This window comes from Argiope bruennichi, chromosome X2 (assembly GCF_947563725.1).
Source record: "Argiope bruennichi chromosome X2, qqArgBrue1.1, whole genome shotgun sequence".
NCBI classification, from domain to species: domain Eukaryota; kingdom Metazoa; phylum Arthropoda; class Arachnida; order Araneae; family Araneidae; genus Argiope; species Argiope bruennichi.
This window is the reverse complement of record NC_079163.1, coordinates 23,922,030-23,928,364: the sequence shown is the minus strand read 5'-3', so window position 1 is coordinate 23,928,364 and position 6,335 is coordinate 23,922,030.

Sequence of the window (6,335 nt, the reverse complement as noted above, 5' to 3'; positions counted from 1 at the left end):
CGAGTACTGCAATATTTTGTTGGGACCATAAATTAATAGTAACGCTCATTTATGTTAGGTTGAAATATTTGAGTTCCGATTTATGTCTCATTATCACCTGTAGCATAAATAATCTTAATTTTTTGCTGTTTTATGGCTCATTATCACCCGTAGCATACAATAATCCTAACATTTTGCTGTAGTTTTGACACACAAAAAAAATCAGAGCTTTTCCAATTCCTTATGTGGGCACACTCTATACAAGCCTCTTGCTAATAAACATAAAAAATGTTGAGTTATTAACAATTTTTCATCATATAATTAAAATACCATGGAAGCTACTTTACATTCAATGCACATACAACCATACATGTTTAATCTCTACTTTACCTGTATAATCAATCGTAGCCCAGGAAAAACAATTGGTACTAGTCATTCTAACTTGTCTGAAACAGAAAAATGAAAATTTATTTTGATAAAGATAATTTTCATAATAGTAATAATTGCATTTATGTATATTAATGAAAGTGTTAAAAATGTATTGCAATATCAAGTAATTACAAGTTTAAACTTGAAAAAAAATTACATCACACTGTCAGTTAGAGTAACATATCTATTGAAAACTATACACACAAATGCCAAACGGGAAAGAAATATTTATTGAATAAAACATTTTAAATGGATCGACTTCTTTTCAAAGATTGAAATTTTGCATGCCATCATACACCATACCACATGAATAAAATAAAGATTGATGACCAATGTATGTTTGGAGAATGAGACAAACTCTTGAAAAGAGGTTTCTACAGACTCACTCTTCAAGATGTTTATTTTCCTCGTCAGTGACAGATCCCATTTTTCCTCTTCGAATTTTTCTGAAGACAACTCTGCCACGGATCAAACCATAAAGCGCAAATAAAGAATGAAAGCTTAAGGCGGATGTGAAGTAAAACTGCAAGAGAGAAAGATTGTTATGAAACTAAAAAAATATTTCAGATGGACTGCAAAGCAATTGAGCACACTAAGTGACTGAAGCATTTGTTTAAACCGAAAAATAAAAGGGAAAGCTCAGCCAACTATTATTTTCTTTATTGGTGATATTCTTCATTAGCATTAAGTTATTTATATTGGTGTACGTGCATGGATATGATATGCAGTCATATTTCTATGTTGAAAATATAAATGTTGAAAAATAATATCATTTTATTAATTGGATTACCATTTTTTATTGTCTGAATTGCCATTTTTGCACAAGGAATATTCAATTGATTTACTTGTCATTATAAGTATAAGGATTGCCATATTCAATAGACAAATCGGACTGCAGCCCAGAGAAGCCATTAATCCAAGAGCACCTGAAAATTTATTATATTAATCTTATTTTAATTTTACTCCATAAAATATATTTATTTATAATTATCAGCGCATTAAGGATAAAAAATGTGATAAGGGCTTGTAAGTAGACAGCTATTGATTTTGTAATTTTACATAATCATGTTTATCAGTTGGAAAAATATCCATACATAAACTATGAAAGAGAAATTCCTAAACTGTGCGTATAATAGAAGTTACCTGCTTAATGAAAACTGGCTTACAAAATCCTATTTGAAAAGGCGCCGATTTGTAAATCGGCAAGACTTAATCAGAAAACAGATAACTTTTATTTGATCGTCATTTATTTTACCAGGCAAGTAATTTTATTGGGTCATAAGCTCTCAAATTCCTTCTTACCATTCTGATGGGGAGCTAAATGACTTTAGTCCAGGATATTCAATTTTGTTCAAGCGACCCTGATAAGTAATGTTTATTATATACCTTGATAGTATATGATGCATTTGTAAAAATTATTATGTATGTTTATTATTATTTACTTATAAAATTTATTTTTGGTTAGTTATTTTTATTATGTATAAATATTAGAGGTTAATGAAATGCCGTGTTTATTAGCCAATGGATTAAACAATCAATCACGTATTCAAGAATATGGAGAACGGAAAGCAACAAAATTGTTAATTTCATTTTCAGCTCCGTGCTCATAATAGTGAAAATCAATAAGCATAACGAATAAACTTTTTAACTGCGCTACTCTGGTTTTATTAGGTTTGCCTTATTTATTGCATTTTTTTAAAGCGTCTGGCAGCGTTTCAAATATTTACCTTCAAATGGAAAAAGTAATGAGTCAATACATATTCAACTAAATGCTCAAAAAAATAGTTTAAAATTTCTTATGTATGCTATAATTTTATATAAATAAATATTTTGGCTAAAAAGGTATTACCAATTTATAAAATTAAGGAAATTGGTTCTCATTTTATTCTCAAAACTAACAAAAGTTGCTTACTGCTTAGTATATTTGATGCTCATTTGTACGAGCTTTATTGAAATGAATTCGATATACTCAGTTTATTTTTAATTCAAAGTGTATAGACATTTTTTGGATCAAAACGAGCACTTACATTTATGTCTTAAAATAGGCTGAGGGTTGTCAATACAATATTGGTACACAAATGGCAACGATCAAAGGAGTTTTCAATTTTATAAAGTAGATCATTAATACGGGCAGTCAGACGTTTTTATTAAGACGCTCTATTGTATTCGAACCAAATTCCATCGAAAGGTAACACTCTCATTTTAGAAATTACCAATCAATTTTAAACTAATAGAAACTGGAAGACAGCTACTCTACTCGTCAAAATTTACTTCATTGAAAATTGGGCAGTTTCTTTAAGGGGCGTAGGTAACTTTTTCAGGTTGAAAGCATTTTTTTTTATTTCCCTAAGCATATAGGCTTTTGGAAAACTGAACAAATCCATTCAATGTGTTTTGCATGTTTTTTTTTTTGTTTTGCAATAAGAACATCTTCTTCTAAATGATCTTTTTTATTGATAGCCATAAATGATTGTCTTGATAAATATCTGAACTGTATAAAATGCTTTAATAAGGTGGTTCACAGAATAAACCACCGTGCTTTAATTATTTATTTTCTTTATTAAGTGGTTTAAAAGCTGAACGACCATGCCTTATATACTTTTATGTAAGTGGTTCAAAAAATAAACTACCATTCTTGAAAGAGTTAATTCAAATCAGTAAGTTTAAGAACTTGGAGAAATTTTTGGCCATTCTTAATGTGTTAATGCAAGACGGCTCAACTCCTTATTGAAATGGTCAAGATTCCACCTGCCCGAAGGATTCGACAACTGAACCACACCTCCAAAAACGGTATGAATTGGCCATACCGTTCACCAGATTTGAACCCACGTGATTTCTTATTTCGGGTTCAAGGGAATAATGGGTAGCTAAACAAAATCACAAGTCGCTTGTGAAATTGAGAAATATCACCAGTCGTGAATACATTATCGTACATTCTAAATCAATTTTTCTCATTTTGGGTTTTTTCCCAATTTTCAGCTGTTTTGAGCTTGTTATCACCAAAAGTTTAAAATTGTTTAAATTTACATGGAATGAATTTTTCCATGAAATGGAAAACAATTTTTCCATTTTCATAAGTTCATAAAAATTCATGTCATTATTATATTTATATAACTTCTTTTATTATCATAAATATGCGTAATGTATTAATATAAAGGAGTGATTCATTTTCAATATTTTTTTTATTTTTAAGTAATATACTCTATTAAATATATACCGGAACTTTTTAAATGTTCCTAATATTTTTAAACACTCAAAAGGATGTATTTTTTTCATTCCAATTTTAATATAATTGCAAGAGTATGTCTTTTTATAAAAAGCTAAAAAATGTGTATAATTATATAATCTTTTTTTTTTACAAAAATAACTTCAGTAAGTACCCGTAAATACCTTAAGGCACCTTAACCCTGTCTAATTTAAAGTGTTAAAACTATGCGACTGACCCAACACGAGACCTTTAGAATGAAGACAATAAGTTTCAAGTTACCCTCATATTTCATGCCGATGTCTAGCCTTCTCTAATTAAACAAAAGTTTCACATTTAACAACGACGGACTCAATGGGAAACTGTGAAAGCAACTACTTTCAAAGAAGTTTTAAGCGACTGTAGATTTTATTCGCGACACACTAGAAGGATAAAGGCATGTGAAGGAACTAGTAAAAGCGTTCTAAACTTGCTTTAATAGTTAATGGAAGTGAGATAATAGACTTTTTGAGGCATTTCGAAGATTTTGTATAAGAAATAGAGAAACATTTCCTGTCAATATTCTTTATCCTTCAAGCATTTTGAATTATGCTTAGAAATTGTTCAAATCATAATTATTAAAGGAAATAATATTAATTTTCTATATTTTTTTTTTATAATTTATATTATCTTATGTAGAAAATATTTTAAATATATTTGAAGTAATTTCTCTTCCTAATAACCGCATTTTTATTAATGTTTCCATTATTATTATAAACAAGGCAATCAAATTGTATGAAGCATTTTTTCAAATTTTGTATGAAATAAAGAAGCCTTTTATGTTGATATCCTTCAAGGGTTTTCGTATATTTCAATAACAGAATGTTTTCAAAGCATGCTTAGTAATATGCAGTTAAATTAGTTTTCTATGTTTTGTTTAATAATTTACTTAATACTTTGGAAAAATATTTTTGAATATATTTACGATATTTCCAATTTTTATTGAACATTATAGGCTGTGAAATGGAAAAAAAGACCATCAGATAAATCTTCGGAAATTCTGATGTAATTTTATAATCATTATTATATTTAATCGCTTGCATCCTGAAAACGTAAATAGATTTATAATTATATATTGAATTTTAAGGTTTATTCCACTAAGAAAAGTGTAACCTTTAAATATATAAGTTGTTTAAGGACATATCAGGGCATTTTATATAATGGCACCTCAGAGGAAACAATCGAGTGCAAAGCATTAAACTATCAACAACACTAATCTATTCTAAAATTCATTTCTTGGTAATAAACGCTGCAAATACGTAGAATGCATTCACTTCACAAAGAAACAACAGAAAACTAGTATTATGAAGCTAAACTCTGTTATGTTCGAAATTCTCATCTCAAACACAGAAATATTTAGATATGTATTCACAATGCATCATATGAAATGGGAAAACCACCAAGAGAATAAAGTACAATGAACAGTTTTCAGTACCATCACATTAGTATCCTGCGTTTTATTACTAATTTTATTATAATAATTTCTATTTGTTTTTCCATTTTGCTTTCATAATTTCTGGGGAAAAAACATTTTTATAAAATGATATTATCAATATAAACTGTGACATATTTTCGATCTGTTTAACCTATACAAATAAAAGTGAAATTCTTAAATAGAAAGTACACTACCGAAATCCTAATTGGTTAACATATTTTCTACAAAAGTTGTTCTCAAATATTATAAATGATAAAAAAGTTAGTGATGGTTAATAGTTAATTAATTAGTTATTTTTTGTTAATTAAAAATCATGCTTCCATGTGCAGAAAAGATTTAGAAGCCACAAAGCTATTAAATTAAAAATGCTATAAATAATATCAATAATTCTATTTATTTACCATTGAGTTGCCATTCGTAAACTTTTATTGAATTTTTATCATTCTTTAAAAATATTCAATAACTAATGGGAAAAATAACTTTCGGTGGTTATTAAAATTTGTCTGGAATAATTTTTAGTTTTTTTCCCGGAAGATTAGAAAATTATTTGGTTTATTTTCTATAGTTCAAATACTGATTTTAATTAAAAAATAAAGTTGCAGACGATAAGAGGATTTTGTATATTTTGATTATCATTCGCTTTTAGTAGATTCAATATTTGAATTTATGGCATTTGCTTTTCAAGAAATCGAAAAATTGCAATCGATTGAAAGTGGAGCGTGAATCTTCTCCTTATTCTCACACTTTTCATTCCTCTTCTATTTATTCAATAAAAGAAAGCCTTTAGCTGGAAATTAAATTTATAAATTGAAAACTACAAGTTATTTTCTAAGCTGCATTCATATAAAAGCGATGCATTCTTTTCCTGTTCTGCTTCATAACAGAAAAGTCAATAATTTATCTTTCAGCATTTGTTTATTTTTGCCTAAAAGAGATATTACTTTAAATAAATTTTAAAATAGGATTTTATAAATGCGGTGTTGGTATTTTGACAAGTGCTAGTATTAAATATATTTTTCAGATTCTCTCATATAACTTAGTTCTACTAAAAGATAACTGTAACATGTTACAGCATGCTATTATAAACTTTACTCACATATATTTAAACATATGAAGCATATAATTGCTGCAAACGTTACTCATAAATATTGAAGCAAAGAAATATTTCATGATAAAGGGTGTCCCAAAATAAACGAAAGATTTGAATTTGCTAATATTCGTGCAATAAAGTGTTGGTAACCTTATTAA